The sequence below is a fragment of the Hordeum vulgare genome, chromosome 6H (genome assembly GCF_904849725.1).
Source record: "Hordeum vulgare subsp. vulgare chromosome 6H, MorexV3_pseudomolecules_assembly, whole genome shotgun sequence".
NCBI classification, from domain to species: domain Eukaryota; kingdom Viridiplantae; phylum Streptophyta; class Magnoliopsida; order Poales; family Poaceae; genus Hordeum; species Hordeum vulgare.
The window spans coordinates 427,066,174-427,084,130 of NC_058523.1; positions in this window are offsets into that span (position 1 = coordinate 427,066,174).

Genomic DNA, 17,957 nt, shown 5'->3' on the forward strand with positions numbered 1-17,957 from the left:
CTCTAAAATCTCCTCTAGTTTATTTAATAAGTTATTTCAAAAAAATTCAAACAACTTTTAGGTGTTGTTTTGAATTTGTGTGTTTATTTAGATATTTTTCAAAATAGGATTTGGAGAGAGGAGACTTGCTTCAAGATTTTCGGGTGCACATCACCCTCCTTAAACTCCAAAGGCAAGCATCTTGAACTCTGATTTGCATAAAGTTCTGTGGCGTTTGGTGTGGTGCATTGATTGGATGGTTTTAGGTTATGTTCGTAAAAATCTCGCATTAAATCATACCATTCATAAGAGCATGTGATGGATATTTTTGTTGCTAAGTATGTGGAAGGCAACTGGTGAGTGGGTACTGCCTCATGCCTCGTTTCCTATGTTGGGCTGGACAACCTCGGAGTAAGGTGCGTCATGGTGGAAATGAGACCATGGGTTGGCATCTCGTGGGACGAGAGAGGTCAGTGAAAGCATGTCAGGGTTTGATGGTAGTAACCCTGCGATAATTTCTTCAGCAAGATTGTGTGGTACTGACCCTTGCATGAAAATATTAAACCTCCTAAGTCGACCGTAGATCGAGTCTTGTATGTGTCTCAACTTACACTTCGTGCTGCCACAGGTCTTCCCGAAAGGGAATATGATCTAGTAGGTCGTAAACCTATTACCAGGTACACACCAAGTAGAGAGGTCGGGATGAAGGTATCCATATCCCTAGACTAAATCCAGTCATCTGGTCAGGGGGCATGGGTGTTTCCGGTCTAGGACCGAGAGGGAATGGCCATTCCCTTGTAGCACGCGGTATAAATTTGATCCCATGCTAGTCGAGGTTGGAGCCTCCCCGTCTTATGGTTTTTCCCTGGCAGCGTAGCCTAGGTGAGGCCGGTCTTCGCTGGGGAAAAATGGTTGTGTACTGGTTCTGAGTGTTTACTTCTAAAATACCATACGCGGGATTAGTCCGAGTGACTATTAAAACCCTAAACCCAGATTGATAGACCATATCTCGATGATGACGACCATACTGACTTTTCTGGCGAGACTAAGCAGCCTTCAGATTTGTCATGAATAATGCGGACGTGATTGTCAGCATGTTGGATAATATCCGGACCGAAGAGTGACCAGTCCATTGAACGGTGACTCTAGAACTCCACACGAAGCCAAGTGTAAAGGATACCTTGGAGTCAAAGATGTACAAGAGAGTTAGACTTCGATCCTGTGGAACTTTGGCTTATGGGTCCACCATGTGGGCCGAGAGTAGGCAGAGGGGTGACATCTTGTACGGTATTGGTAGCAAGACATGTCAGAGGATAACATGTCAGTTATGTTGGCAACAACGTTGGTACCAGGGGAACGAATAGAACCATTGTCATGGTCGTTGGAATGAGGCGGACCAATAGGCAAAGTTCTCGTCCACCGACAGCTACCGGAATGTTATCCACAATACTAACAGGGTCTTACTGACAGAGTTGTATACCGAGGATGTTACCTAAGCAGGGAATTAACACTGCTTAGATAAGTTATGCCACAAGAAGGTTCAAACAGATCAATGGGAAGCAAAATGTGCTCACAAACACAAGTATTAAAGTATACCATTCCCGAGGAAAACATAGAGTATGGTATACATGATAGGTCATCAAGTACATAACCATTTTGATAAAAGGGCAAGGAGAATCATGATGTTTACACATAACATGCGGTTTGCATAATTGATCAAGAACAATTTAGCATTGCGCTTCCAATGTTCCTGTTGAAATTTGACGTACCACATCCGTGCTTCAGGGTAGCATCGACATGGTCATCAGGTAAAGGTCGGACCTATGGGTATACAAAGAGGATCCATGAGGAACAACTTGTAAAATAAGTCATATATTTTCCGCATGGAAGAATGGCGAATCTTACATATGGAATAATTTATGACAATAGGTCCTTCGGCCCGGTGTGTTGGACAAGACAACATCGTACCGGTTTACCTAAAGACCAAAGTTATAATTATTGGGAAAAGTTCCAGCCATTGTATCTGCCCGAGATTCAGATCTCGTGTCAGGACACCTCAGGCTCAGGATAGCTGAGAAGAAAAGGGGTACACCAAAAAAACAGACGAGATGATAATGCAATATTCTCGGGATATGAACTACGGAAGCAAGTATTGGATCATGAGTTGGTTTGTAAGACATATGAACACAATGTCAAGACATTCGTGTCCACATGGAATTCTTACAATACAATGCAACCAAGTTCTGATTTGAGAACCATCATCGAGGATATCAAGGCCCTTGCGTAAGCCTCAATTAACTCTTATGAAGGAACTTCGTTTCCCTTGATCAAATCAGCCAGTGACTTGGGGTGCTAAGAGAAAGTTATATGAAGTAAATATAGCAAATCTCAAAACATATAACACTTTGCACATGCATGAATGATTTTGGATGGCCCGAGAGAAAGTGAAACAAAACTTTCTCGTATTCACAGCGGTAAGAATGCACATGAACTTTGGGAAAACACTTCTTCTATCAAACATATTCTTCATGAGCTAGGCACAAGGATAATGCTTTCAAGAGCTTCATCATGGAACATGGAGAAGTTGAGGGTGTGGCTGATGGGCTCAACAACAATCCCTCAAGATTTTGACAGGGATGAATTTCCAAAATTATAGTATCAAGGAGATAGTATTTGTCAAATCAAGTGGTACAATGTCGTATGCTCGAGGGAACAACAACAATTAAACTTTGGTGAAAGGGTGCACTCGGAAATACTGAATGAGTAGCACGACCATTTCTAGAATGGTGAGTCAACAACCAACACACCAAGAATGAAACAGTCAGTTGTTAACCTCAAGGCAATAGCGTTGCTAGAAGTATTGGGATCACACATCAAAGTTCACTTGTTGGTATTCCGGTTTGAAACAACATGGGACCAAGAAATAGATGGTGATGACGAGAAGTATCACTATATCAAGAATTACTTAATAGGTGCAACAATGCTCACAATATTCTTGACATAACAAATGGTAATACTCAAAGGTAGAAGATAACATAAGCTGAACTAGCAAGGAACTCAAAGGACAACACAAAACATGAACATGTTTGTGTTGAAGGGAAGGCAACAAGGATGTCCATGATAATACAATTCTTTGAGGGGAAGAGATGATATTCCTCAACATGCATTCGATTGATACCCTGCAAGAGCTCAGAATGCTGATGATGATCACGACACATTTATCGAGAAGCTTCACGAAAATGTAATCGATCAGTGACGACATCAAGCAAAGGAATGGTGAAGCTAAAGGTTGTCGAGAACACAATTAAGACTGCTAGCTCAGAATCAAAATTGCCTTTCAGAACAACCAATACGATGTGGAAAGCTCGATGTGAGATTAACACAGAGTTGTAAATGTGTTCTAGAGATGGAGGACATAGATAGCATGGTCAAGCTCCAACATGACGATGATGATGTAGCTTAACAACTTGGAATGACATGATCGAGTACAAACTCATAAGCAAAGAAGATTACCAAGAGTTGTTGAATTGCAGTGCATACTCGATTTAGTTATCGGTATCCTTGAGTGTCCAATAACTCAAAACACGAGGACATCTGGAATTAACCAAAATATCATAGTTGATGAGCAGCTCAGAAGAAGTTATATAGCTCCATGATATTCTCCGAATACGAGGGATAATACTCGGAGGTAGATCAACATTAAAGCTTGGACCGATGTATTGATCTAAACAAGACAAGTGTTTTAACTTGCCTGAGAATGAAATCAACGTAGGACAACATGGTCGGAACCACGATTGAAAACTACCCAATCACGTATAAAAGATCACATCATAGAACGAATGATTATTGATATGAGAAGTTTCTCTGATGGGATCAACGTCATTTCCATGGGTATGAACTCAAAGTTCAAGGTCGACCCCCACTTCATCAATGCATCGCCTGCCATTTACTCCTCGCTTTTGATGAGGTTGTAGCTTGGAAAGATTATCCGGCAAAACATCGAAAGAGTAAGTCTCGTGAAAACTCATGGGATCACACGGATTTAGGAAAGCATAGGTTCAACCCATCGGGGCATCTTAGGAACATATACCACAAGCTTCAAGAGCAATGAACACATGCCTGAAGAGCATGGATGAAAAAAGCATAGGATACAATTTTATCATAGGGAGAAGACACAATTTACCAATGGCATCATGTATCAAGGGAAGCATGTCACAATAATTTTTGAATTTAAAGGATGCCGTCGGATAATAATCCAACAATGGGTCTGACGATCCACAGAGGACCTCATGTGAGTATCGGTACGCAATCACAGGGAGATAGAATGCAAGGCATCGAATATAGAACATCTGAAAAATATCGATACTTAATTACCAAAGGAATTAGGATTTCCAGGTTGGTGTATCATAATCAGATGCTCCAATCAAATACAAGTAAGTTGAATGGACTTAGATGGATAACCAACCAAAGTTGATTTGTCGAGAACCAGCTCTATCTTCAAGGACGACTGAGACGGAAAGATAATTTATGAGTATCAACAGCTGATTGTGTGCATTCACACAAAGGTAGAATCAATAAGATCAGAGGAAAATCACAAACGATTTTAATGAATGCGGCGAGACACATGGATCTAACCATAATGCAAGCAGGTGAGAAAGGTCAAGAGCAATAGGCTACCGGGGATTCCGAAAGATCGAATAGCAATTCGAAGAACTTTCGAAACCCATGACTACTCATGATTGCGGATCCCCAATAAGATAATTCGTTGCATCTCGTAAAACAAGAGCAATTGGAAAAGAAAATATGAACGGAATTTGTATGTAGCCATCCATAGGGGTTGACGGAGGAAGGAAAATCGCAAAAGCGGTGAGCACAAGTTCTCGAGAGAACATTGGAGAGTATCTTTGGGGTCTTCTGATGAATCAAGCTATTGTCTAGAATGCGGGGTTCTCGGGGATGAAGTATTTACGAGAACCTAGAGTTAGAGTTAGCAAAATAGTTAACCTCGAAAAGAATAGAGAGTAGAACCCAGAGTATAGAAAAGGAATAAAAGATACTAATACCACCCCCATTGAGATGTGGGCCCGTAAGCCACAACATAAAAGTTAGTAAGTTTTTCAAGCCCTAGACTCAACTTCGGCCAAGGAGTTGAAAAGGGGGCTACCTACAGGCAGTCGGCTCAGATACCAACTTGTGACGCCCTCGATTTGATCGTACGCTAATCATACACACAAATGCGTATGACCAAGCTCAAGGACTCATGCGAAGATATCAAAACATAACTCTAGACACAAATAAAACAATACAAGCTTCATATTACAAGCCAGGGGCGTCGAGGGCTAGAATACAGAAGCTCGATAAACACATGAGTCAGCGGAAGCAAAAATATCTGAGTACAAACATTAAACATGAGGTGCCTTAGAGAAGGCTAGCAAAAAAGATACAACGATTGAACGAGGCGAGGCCTCCTGCCTGGGAGCCTCCTAACTACTCCTGGTCTTCAGCGGCCTCCACATAGTTGTAGGCACCATCGGGGTAGTAGTTGTCATCGGAGGGATACTCCATCTCCTAGGCTCCCTCATCTGGTCGCAGCAACGGATCAAGGGGACAAAGGGGGAACAAATCAACGGTGATTACTCATCCAAGGTACTCACAAGACTGACATCAACACTAAGCTAAGTATGCATCGGTATCAAAGGAAGGGGTTTATATGTGGACTGACTGCAGCAATGCGAGAAAGAGAGAGAAGGCATAGTCCTATCGAAGACTAGCATGTTTAGGGGTCTTGCAACAATAGACGAGAGTAGAACAAGTAACACAATTAAAGTCATACTATTGCAGCAATATTAATATGAGGTCATGCCCAGAGATTCTTCCTTGACTCCCTACGAGGAAGCAATCCCGGAGCAATAATGCAGTTAAGTAACAATTGTAGTTGTATAAGATCGGGGCACAACTCTAAGTCTGTAGCGACCCGACTCAAAATGAGTCAAGCCTCTGTGCATCTGTGCCATCCTTGGATCAGTATGATGGCACACACAGTACATCAATGTATATATCAAAGTGCAATCACATGTAAATAACGTAAAACTGATATATACCTCAAAATCTCAGCGGAAACAGTTAAGGGAGTGGAGTCCCAACAAACACCAACGGCAAGTTGAGTGCAGACCGTAACCCTGAATCGTACTCTTAGTCGTCGAAGAAAGTATCTGCAACATAAGACGTTGCAGCCGTGTAGGTCAGCATATTGAATATGCCGGCAAGTCACAAAAGAGAGGGGTAAAAATATCATCTATACTATATGCATATATGGCAGGTGGGGCTGTAAGTTTTTAGCGGAAAGCAAAGTTTTCTCCTACAACAAGAGAGGGGCTAAAAGCAAAATATTACTACATAGTTGGTTGTTAATGAGATGGTTCCACCAACCAGTTCTCATACCCAAGTTATCAATATTACCCACATCAAATATATATAATGGTGTTGAGAATTACTGATAGTTTCAGTTAGTTTGGCTCAATTTGTCCATGACCGTGGACACGGCTAATCGATTAGGTTTGAGTACTCTGCAGAGTTTTGCACACGTTCCCCACAAGATTTGATCGCCTCCGTGTATGTCCTCGCACTTCAGGGTGTTTGAAGACCGGATGATCAAAACATGGTCTTTCAACGGGTTCCTCTGATCCTATGTCGGTGCCCATCCAATCCTACCGTTCTTCTGCATCTCGTAGCACCGTCTGTCCAGAGTCACCACGTTGTCCAACCAAGCCAGGCCCATAATGACTTGTGGCTGTGCAGGTAAGCCTTGGGTCTTGAAAATATCCGTCCGTCTCTTTGAGCATGGGTGAAACTTTCCGCAAGATGTCATGGCGCTTCCCCATGCATCTCGGGTCGTCCACTGGTTTCTCCAGGGAGCCCATCTAAACCGACCTTCACCCAGATGTATATTTCTTTCTGAGGTCTTGCAAGTCTTGCAGTCTTCAGGTCTTGATTATTAAGTTCTCACAACACTCATGGTAAACACTCAACCAAGACCCCGCCTACTAGGACCATAGCATAATAACGTCCCGGCCAAAGTAACAAGGGGGTGGGTGACTACCACAGGATACTACATCAAGATCCAAACTTTCCAAGTACCTACTTTGCATGCAATTGGGTGAAGAAAAGGTAGAACTACAATGCATATAAAACATAGGTAATAATATGATCAACGTGACTTGCCTTGCTAACAGTTGTCATGCTCAAGTGCTTCTAGGTAGCAAGCTTCGCACTCTGGGTGATCTATCGATACAAACAAAATACACACAATAATCACTACAATCACTAACAATCAAAATAAAATCACCAACACATAAACACTATAGCACAAAGTGATGCAATTAACTTTACATAACCAAAACAGAATCTGTTTTGGCAAAGCCCCAAGTAAAAATATTCAAAAAACATTGAAACTTAAACTACTGAACGATATGATCAATAGGAAACAGTAGCAAAAAGAATTAATTTAAAAGCTATTTTTAAACTCCCGGTATAAGCAAAACAAGATTTAAATCAAATCTGTTCTAATTCAAATTTTGAAATTTGAAACATAGGCACATAATATGTTTTAGAAAACTACAAGCAAATTGTGATCTAACGCAAAAAGAATCATCTTCATTGGACTTCTAGATTAAGAGATATAAGGAAAACAAAATTAAAACTCGTTCTATTTTGGAAAACAGAAACTGAAAAAAAGAAAAACCTAAATAGTGAACATGGCCACGTGGCGGCTCCTGGCTCGTAGGGGGTGTGCGCTGCGGTGCTAAACTAGTGAATACTCGCAAAATAAACAAACCGCTTTCGGCTAACTAACTAAATAAAAAAAAACACCGGTTCTTTTAAAAGAACCGAAGGGGTATCCCCTCTCTAATCTACACCGTTGGCTAACGATCCTACGATGGAAAAAAAGAAAAGAGAGAGAGGATTGGGACGATCTCACCATGGACACATGGGATGGGGAGCTCCGGTTAGATGGCCGGTGTGGGGGGTGGCAACTCCGGCGTGGGGTGGTCGTCGGCGGGGGTGGGGGTGGTGAAGGAGGGGGCTCCAGCTCCTAGGAGGGGGTGTGGCGTGCTCCTCGCGAGGGGGGGTCCGATGGAGAGCTCCTGGTCGTCCTGGTCGCTCCAAGCAGGGGAGTGACGCCGGCGAGGTGGTCCTGCAGGGGGAGAGGTGGTGTAAGGTGGGGTAGGGGAAACTGGGAGTACCGCATGGGGTATAGGGGGGCGCAAGGTACCAGGGAGGTGGCGAGGAGAGTTTGGGCGCCGGCGTGGAGCTCGTGTAGACCGACTCCGGTGAGATCCCGTGGGAGGGGGCGCGGAGACGACGGAACGGAGAGGTGGCAGGGAAAATGGAACGAGGATGAGGCTGGCTTTAAATAGAGGGACTCGGGGGGCGCGGGGATGGAAGGGAGAGGGAGATCGGGAAGGGAGGATTTCCCTGTCCATGGCTATGGAAGTTTTCTCTGACGTGAGGAAGGAGACACAGGTAGTAGAAGATACTGTCGGGCCAGACTTTGGAAAGGTCTTAATGGGCCAGCTCTATTTCCATTTAAAAGAGATATCTTTCCTATTTTGAAAAACCGGAAAGTAAACGACAAAAGGGAAACCAAATAAATTCGGAATATAGAGTTTTTATATACTAAAATTGTCAGAAAAATAAAATCTAAATGATGGACATTTTTCCACGCCCAAAATAAAAACTTAAAAAAATGTTTTTCAGAAAAATCCCTAAATGCTTTATTTCTTTTGCAAATATTTTCTCAACTGAATTTTGGGTTTAATGGCTCAAATATTTCAAAGAATATCCCCGGGTTTTGGAGGGTCATGTTCCTCCTCTCTTTTTATCTTGCTTGACAGAGTATTGTTCCTCGACATTCCTCGAGTGAAGAAAAATAGAATTGCAAATCAAAATCGAAAGAAATTCAATTGTCAGCTTGATTCAAATTCTTTATAGTTGAAGAAGTCATGCTATCTCCTCTCTCTGATTTTAAAAAGATGAATTTGAATTCGCAGGAAAATGAGGAAAGTCATTTTATTCCCTCTCATTCAAAAGTTTTAAAAAAAAGTTTCAAACTTCACTCAAGTTTCAATCACTCAAACAAACAAATAATCAATCTAATAGTTATATTAACATTCCAAAATCTTGGGATGTTACAAACCTACCACACTTAAAATGAATCTCGTCCTCAAGATTCGAAGATGCTAGAAAGAAAGGTTAGGGTTTGGGGGTCTTCTAACAAATCCAACCTCCGGTAAGGTGGGATGCTACCACACTAAAAATGGGGATTACTGGTCCCTCAATTTTTTTTAATTTTTTTAACAATCCTGTGGGGTTTTGGCATCTGACTCCTCACATTCTTTATACTAACTCCTTTGGTGATGCATCTTCCATTGCATTCATAACATTTCCATCAAAATCGAGGGTTCTTCTGTTGATATAAGCTTCTTCCGTCACTGAATCTTCTTAACTGACAGTCTCGTGATCATTCTAAATAACCTATCGATGATTCTCATGGTCGTCTACCATTTGTGGTTATCCTGCAGAGAGAGAGGTCTTGTCTTCATCATCACCGTAAAATTTCCTACACGAGACAACAAGTGCCATGTACATGGGCTTTCATTATACCATTCTAAGGCTTAAACAAAAGCTTCAAAGAGCGTCATATCTCACTATGGGTACGTCTCTAAGATTTACCATTCCGAATAGCAAGAGAATGATAATAGTAAGTCGTCATGGTGGCCAAGCCATGTCGCACTGAAATCATTACCTTGTATACGGCTTAGTGAATCTCGTATTCTAACAGTTGGGCATCCTCACAAGCATTGCAGATTTTCTCTTGCACACGAACGAAGTTCAGATAAATCCAATGATTCTGCAAGCTGAACAAACATCTATCATTGCATTCACAACTCTCAGGTTTTCATATGCTCCTAAGAAAACGTTTGCCGATCCATCATAGCTTCTTCCAAGTTTCTTTCTTCATAAAGGTAGTGATTGATCCTTATTAGTCCAGGGGTTTGTGGGTTGCAGTCCCACTTTAAATCATACTTGGAATTACTCCGCCTTTAAATCCTATAGTGTTTCATTCCATCATACTCTTGGGGTAACCATCATAATATAATAATCCTCAGACTTATTTTTGGTTCACACGCCACTCTGTGAGATACCTTTTCTTCCCTGGGTGTGTTTACCATAAAAGGTATTGCTTCATCCATAAATCATATTCATTTCATATTCAATCCTTTATTACATCCTTAATTTCTTATCAAAACTCCAAATTCAAAAATAACTTTATTACAAATGCTCCCATCCACATTGTTCGGTATGGTCAAGCATTCCTGCCAACTTTATTCATTTGTCTCCCTTGGAGATACTTTAGTTCCACTGGAACTTTCCAATGTGTTCCTTGAAATCATCCATCTTTTGCTTTCTCATGGTGGCCATGAGCTTCATTTCCATCATCTCCGCATGCACTTCACTCAGGTATTCCTGGGTATGGAGTCTTGCTTCAAGTATTTCTCCAATCTAATGTATGGATTCCATGGCAGCTTCACGAACAGCATCAAAGAAGGTTGCTTGTGGTACACGTGAAATGAAAAAGTAGTTCCGCATAGTCTTTGGACAAACTCCTTTCACATGGTGGAGGTGTAATTCCACATACCAAAGTTCCACTCCATTTTCCATGAACGGGTAGCCTTTGTAGACTGCATCTCCTTCAAGATGAATGTGCTTCATCATGTCCTTCGGGATTTTTGGGTAATCATGATCACTAGTCAGGGTCATGATCGTTTCTGGGCCCTTAAGGAATGACTCGTAGAGGGTTGTCATCTCCAGGTTTCAGAAAAAATGGGTACTCAGAGGAATGTATGTGTCTCCTTGGTATGCATGGTATATTCCTACTCATTGGATCCTGTGGGTTTACAAATTACTACCACACTTAAAATGAAATATACTCATGCCTGCATAGACCATATTTTCTCATATCCTCATAGATGTTCAGAGATCTTTGTTCGTAGAGAAACAACGCATACAGTTTCAACATAGGCAATCATGACACAATAAATTTTTATTGATTCATGAAGTTATTACAATCTCAGGGACTTCTGTTACAAAAATTTGACTCCATAATCTCATGAAAAACAAGAGTGCTTCAGGTTACACTTATTGCCACTGTCAAAACTTAACTACTCCATTTTAGCTTTCTTCCCATGTGGACAATCACTAGCATAATGTCCTGCTTCCTTGCAACGAGAGCAAATGAGTTCGGACAAGTCTCGAGGCTTCTTAGTGTTTGCTTTTGCTCCTTGGGTTTCCTGCTTCCTTCCTAGGCACATATTGATGTAGTGGCCCAACTCCTTACACTTGAAACATCTGATATGACTCGGGTCCTTATGTGCAGGGATTTGACTCTGGCTGGTGTATTTTCTCTTCTTTCCGAACTCCTTCATTTCGGCCACTTCTTCTATTTCAAGTGGATGAAACTCTACTTTTTCCGTCAGGAAGTTTCCCAGATACTCTTGGCTTTTCTTCATGCAATCCTTTGAGAAAGGTCCTTCTTCTACACATGAGTAGCATGCATTGGAGAAAAATCTGGTTAGACCTTGTCCATCAGGTCTTCTATATTTTCTTTCATCACAGGTTCTTCTAGAATCTTGTTCTTGAGCGTTTCCTTCTTTCTGCTGCTTGACAACTCGTTGCACCTTGGGGTAAATGTGGCACTGAGCTGGGTAGTGGGTGGTTCCTTAACACAAGAAGCAAGTCACCTGTCTAGTTGGGCATTCCTCCGCTGGGTGATTTTTTTCACAATGAGTGCATCCATCCTTGTGTTCCTCCTGGGTGTGTCCTATTTCTCCCCATATCTTGCATGCACAAGTCTTCTTCTTCAAACTATCATAGCACTTCTGAATAAGATGGGATCTTAGCAGAGTCTTCTTGAATTCGTCCCAAGTTTGTGCTCCACTAAATCCTTGTATGGCATCATGCATTTTCCACCAGATAGCAGCACTTTGTGTAAAGTACTGAAGAGCGTGTGCCACTTCATACTTCCTTGAAATCAAATTGCTCCCAAAGTGGTTCTCCATGTTCTGAATCCATATTTCAGACTCCAGTTGGGTCATTGGTCCAGGGACTACAAGTCCAGCTTCATACGCCATCTATTGGGTCCAAGGTTTTTGGGATGAGACGGGTAATATAGAGCGGGATAGTGGGAGATACACACAATACAAACAATATTTTTTTGAGAATAGGTTTTATTTGTGGCTATCGGAAAACACAAACAAATGACGGCTCACAAATCATCGTATCTAACGTGGGTCTATAACACGGGTTTGGACTTCTAATGGCCATATAAATATTGGAACGCTTCGGGGTCTTTGAATTTCTTCGGGTCTTTAGAATCTTCAATTGGTGCAGCTTCAATTCTTCAAATGCATGGTGAAGTCCTCTTTACTTTGAAGTGGAACTCAGTTGGTCCTTCATGTGGTCAAAGGGGAAAGGGTATTGTCTAACTATTTGAGGCGAGGGAGAACATTCGATGAAATCAGAAGGGATGAGAAGTAAAGGATGTTCTTGAAAATAAAGTTTTTGAGAGATCCTTTCCTAAGAAATTTCCGGTTTCTAGGGTCACGTCCTACAGTCAACATGTGCTCTGATACCATTTCCGTAGCGACCCGACTCAAAACGAGTCAAGCCTCTGTGCATCCGTGCCATCCATGGATCAGTATGCTGGCACACACAGTACATCAATGTATATATCAAAGTGCAATCACATGTAAATAACGTAAAACTGATATATATACCTCAAAATCTCAGCGGAAACAGTCAAGGGAGTGGAGTCCCAATAAACACCAACATCAAGTTGAGTGCAGACCGTAAACCTGAATCGTACTCTTACTCGTTGAAGAAAGTATCTGCAACATAAGACGTTGCGGCCGTGTAGGTCAGCATATTGAATATGCCGGCAAGTCACAGAAGAGAGGGGTAAAAATATCATCTATACTATATGCATATATGGCAGGTGGGGCTGTAAGTTTTTAGCCAAAAGCAAACTTTTCTCCTACAACAAGGGAGGGGCTAAAAGCAAAATATTACTACGTAGTTGGTTGTTAATGAGATGGTTCCACCAACCAGTTCTGATACCCAAGTTATTAATATTACCCACATCAAATATATATAATGGTCTTGAGAATTCGTGATAGTTTCAGTTCCTTTGGCTCAAGTTGTCCATGACCGTGGACACGGCTAATCGATTAGGTTTGAGTACTCTGCAGAGTTTTGCACACGTTCCCCACAAGATTTGATCGCCTCCGTGTATGTCCTCGCACTTCAAGGTGTTTGAAGACCGGATGATCAAAACATGGTCTTTCAACGGGTTCCTCTGATCCTCTGTCGGTGCCCATCCAATCCTACCGTTCTTCTACATCTCGTAGCACCGCCTGTCCAGAGTCACCACGTTGTCCAACCAAGCCAGAGCCCATAATGACTTGTGGCTGTGCACGTAAGCGTTGGGTCTTGAAAATATCTGTCCGTCTCTTTGAGCCTAGGTGAAACTTTCCGCAAGATGTCATGGTGCTTCCCCATGCATCCCGGGTCGTCCACTGGTTTCTCCACGGAGCCCATCTAAACCATCCTTCATCCAGAGATATATTTCGTTCTTAGGTCTTGCAAGTCTTGGAGTCTTCAGGTCTTGATTATTAAGTTCTCACAACACTCATGGTAAACACTCCACCAAAACCCCGTCTACTAGGACTATAGCATAATAACATCCCGGCCAAAGTAACAAGGGGGTGGGTGCCTACCACATGATACTACATCAAGATCCAAAATCTCCAAGTACCTACTTTGCATGCAATTGGGTGAAGAAAAGGTAGAACTACAATGTATATAAAACATAGGCAATAATATGATCAATGTGACTTGCCTTGCTGATAGTTGTCGTGCTCAAGCGCTTCTAGGTGGCAAGCTTCGCACTCCGGGTGATCTATCGATACAAAAAAAATACACACAATAAGCACTACAATCACTAACAATCAAAATAAAATCACTAACACATAAACACTATAGCACAAAGTGATGCAATTCAGTTTACATAACCAAAACAGAATCTGTTTTGGTAAAAACGCCAAGCAAAAATGTTTAAAAAAATTGAAACTTAAACTACTGAAAGATATGATTAATAGGAAACATTAGCAAAAAGAATTAATTTAAAAGCTATTTTTAAACTCCTGGTATAAGCAAATCAAGATTTTAATCTAATTTATCTAATTCTAATTTTGAAATTTCAAACATAGGCAAATAATATGTTTTCGTAAACTACAAGCAAATTGTGATCTAACGCAAAAAGAGTCATCTTCATTGGACTTCTATATTATAAGATATATGGAAAACAAAATTAAAACTCGTTCTGTTTTGGAAAACAGAAACTAAAAAAAAGAAAAACCTAAATAGTGAACATGGCCACGTTGCGGCTCCTGGCTGGTAGGGGGTGTGCGGTGCGGTGCTAAACGAGTGAACATTCGCAAAATAAACAAACCGCTTTCAGCTAACTAACTAAATAAAAAAAAACTCCGGTTCTTTTAAAAGAACCGAAGGGGTATCCCCTCTCTAATCTACACCGTTGGCTAACGATCCTACGGTGGAAAACAAAAAAAAGAAAAGAGAGAGATGAGGGGGAGGATCTCACCGTGGACACAGGGGTTGGGGAGCTCCGGTGAGATGGCCGATGTGGGGGGTGGTAGCTCCGGCGTGGGGTGGTCGCCGGCGGGGGTGGGGGTGGCGGAGGAGGGGGGTCCAGCTTCTGGGAGGGGGTGTGGTGTGCTCCTGGCGAGGAGGGGGTCCTATGGAGAGCTCCTGTTCGTCTTGGCCGCTCCAGGCAGGGGAGTGACGCCGGTGAGGTGGTCCTGCAGGGGGGATAGGTGGGGTAAGGGGGGGTAAGGGAAACTGGGGAGTACCGCATGGGGTATAGGGGGTTCGCAAGGTAGCAGGGAGGTGGCGAGGAGAGTCTGGGCGCCGGCGTGGAGCTCCTGTAGACCGACTCTGTCGAGATCCCGCGGGGGGGGGCGTGGAGGCGGTGGAACGGAGAGATGGCGGGGAAAATGGAACGAGGAGGAGGCTGGCTTTAAATAGAGGGACTCGAGGGGCGCGGGGATGGAAGGGAGAGGGAGATCGGGAAGGGAGGATTTCCCTGTCCAAGGCTATGGAAGTTTTGTGTGACTTGAGGAAGGAGACATAGGAAGAAGAAGGTACTGTCGGGCCAAACTTTGGAAAGGTCTTAATGGGCCAGCTCTATTTCCATTTAAAAGATATATCTTTCCTATTTTCAAAAACAGGAAAGTAAACGATAAAAGGGAAACCAAATAAATTTGGAATATTGAGTTTTTATATACTAAAATTATCATAAAAATAAAATCTAATTGATGGACATTTTTTCACGGCCAAAATAAAATCTTAAAAAAATGTTTTTCAGAAAAATCCCTAAATGCTTTATTTCTTTTGCAAATATTTTCTCAATTGAATTTTGGGTTTCATGGCTCAAATATTTCAAAGAATATCCCTGGGTTTTGGAGGGTCATGTTCCTCCTCTCTTTTTCTCTTTCTTGACAGAGTATTGTTCCACGGCATTCCTCGAGTGAAGAAAAATAGAATTGGAAATCAAAATCGAAAGAAATTCAAGTGTCACCTTGATTTAAATTCTTTATAGTTGAAGAACTCATGCTATCTCCTCTCGCTGATTTTAGAAAGATGAATTTGAATTCACAGGAAACGGGGAAAGTCATTTTATTCCCTCTCATTCGAAAGTTTTTTTTTAAGTTTCAAACTTCACTCAAGTTTCAATCACTCAAATAAACAAACAATCAATCTAATAATTATGTTAACATTCCAAAATTTTGGGATGTTACAAAGTCATCGTGTAACCATGGACATGGCTATGCGAATATGTAAGTTATTCCCTGCAGGGGTGCACAACATATTCCGTGTCACGCTCAATAAAACTCTGGCCGGACACACTTTTCTGGGTCATGCCCCGCCTCGGAATATCGAGACGTCATAGCCCCACATAGACTCAATAGAGAGGCCAGCCCGCCGGTCTAAATCCTTAGCGCGCAGGGGTCTTGGGCCCATCACCCTTTGCACTCCTGTATGATGCGTGGGTGGCCGAGGTCAGTCCTAGCACCCCTTATTACAAGCGTGATGCATATCCGGACCACTCAGGCGCGTGCCGCTCCATTGTTGACGTCTAAAGAGGTTCGGCTAATACCAAGACGTCGAGTACCCATAATTCTTCCCACGTAGACGGTTAGTGCGTAATAAGGCCTTCCGACCAACCCAAATCAAATACCCAAATCCATTAACATTTTAATTAACTAATCGACACATTCACACGGGATCCACCCGCCTAACATCTATTCATCAATGTTCCCGGTATCATGCTCAAGTAACTGTGTGGTTGTAACATCAGGGGGGTCCGAGGTATCACCCTCGTTTGATCCCGAACGATGTAACCGTCAAGGTGGACTTAGAGGAATCACCCTCGAGGGTATCACACTTGAGGGGTTGCACGAGAGAGTCATCGTTGGGAGTGGTGAAGGAGGAATCACCCTCGATAACCACGACCGACTAGCTGCACTACAGAGATATCATCATTAGTACTTCGCGAGGTGTCACCCTAGATACACAATAGTAGCTCTGCAGCGTCGTACAACTAGGGGGGTGAGTGCGCTGTCGGATCTTGGCTCGTCGATCAGGGATCGAGACTCGACAATAAAGCGGGGCAACTGGACTAAGGGGGCAAAGGGGATGACAGCTCCACCTATACTAAACAGTTTTAAAGTGCGGTAGAATAATGCAGCAGTTCATCAAAATTAGGCTATGCAGGAGATATAGGAGCTAACTACAACAGTAGCAAAATTCTAATGCAAGCCTGAGGGAGAAAGAAATGAGCGATATAGGAATTTTCAAGGGGGTTGCTTGCCTTGTTGCTCTACGCCAAAAGGCTGGTCATCAGCATGACATCCGCAGTCAACAACCCTGTTGACTGGTCAAACTGACCAGTGGGTGTTGGAAATATGCCCTAGAGGCAAAAATAAATCGGTTATTATTATATTTCCTTATTCATGATAAATGTTTATTATCCATGCTAGAATTGTATTAATTGGAAACTCAAATACATGTGTGGATACATAGACAACACACTATCCTTAGTGAGCCTCTAGTTGACTAGCTCGTTGATCAAAGATGGTCAAGGTTTCCTAGCCATAGACAGGTGCCCTCACTTGATGACGGGATCACATAATTAGGAGAATGATGTGATGGACAAGACCCAAACTATAAACTTAGCATATGATCGTGTCAGTTTATTGCTACTGTTTTTTGCATGTCAATGTATCTGTTCCTATGACCATGAGATCATGCAACTCCCAGACACTCGAGGAATACCTAGTGTGTATCAAACGTCGCGGCGTAACTAGGTGACTATAAAGGTGCTCTACAGGTATCTCCAAAGGTGTGTGTTGGGTTGGCATCGATCAAGACTGGGATTTGTCACTCCGTGTGACGGAGAGGTATCTCGGGGCCCACTCGGCAATACAACATCACAACAAAGCATTGCAAGCAATGTGACTAAGGAGTTAGTTACAGGATCTAGTATCACGGAACGAGTAAAGATACTTGTCGATAACGAGGTTGAACTAGGTATAGAGATACCGAAAATCGAATCTCGGGCAAGTAACATACCGAAGGACAAAGGGAATAGCATGCGGATTAACTGAATCCTTGACATAGAGATTCAATCGATAGAGATCTTCGTAGAATATGTAGGAGCCAATATGGACATCCAGGTCCCGCTATTGGTTATTGACCGGGGAGTGTCTTAGGTCATGTCTGCATAGTTCTCGAACCCGCAGGGTCTGCACACTTAATGTTCGGTGACGTTTATGTATAGT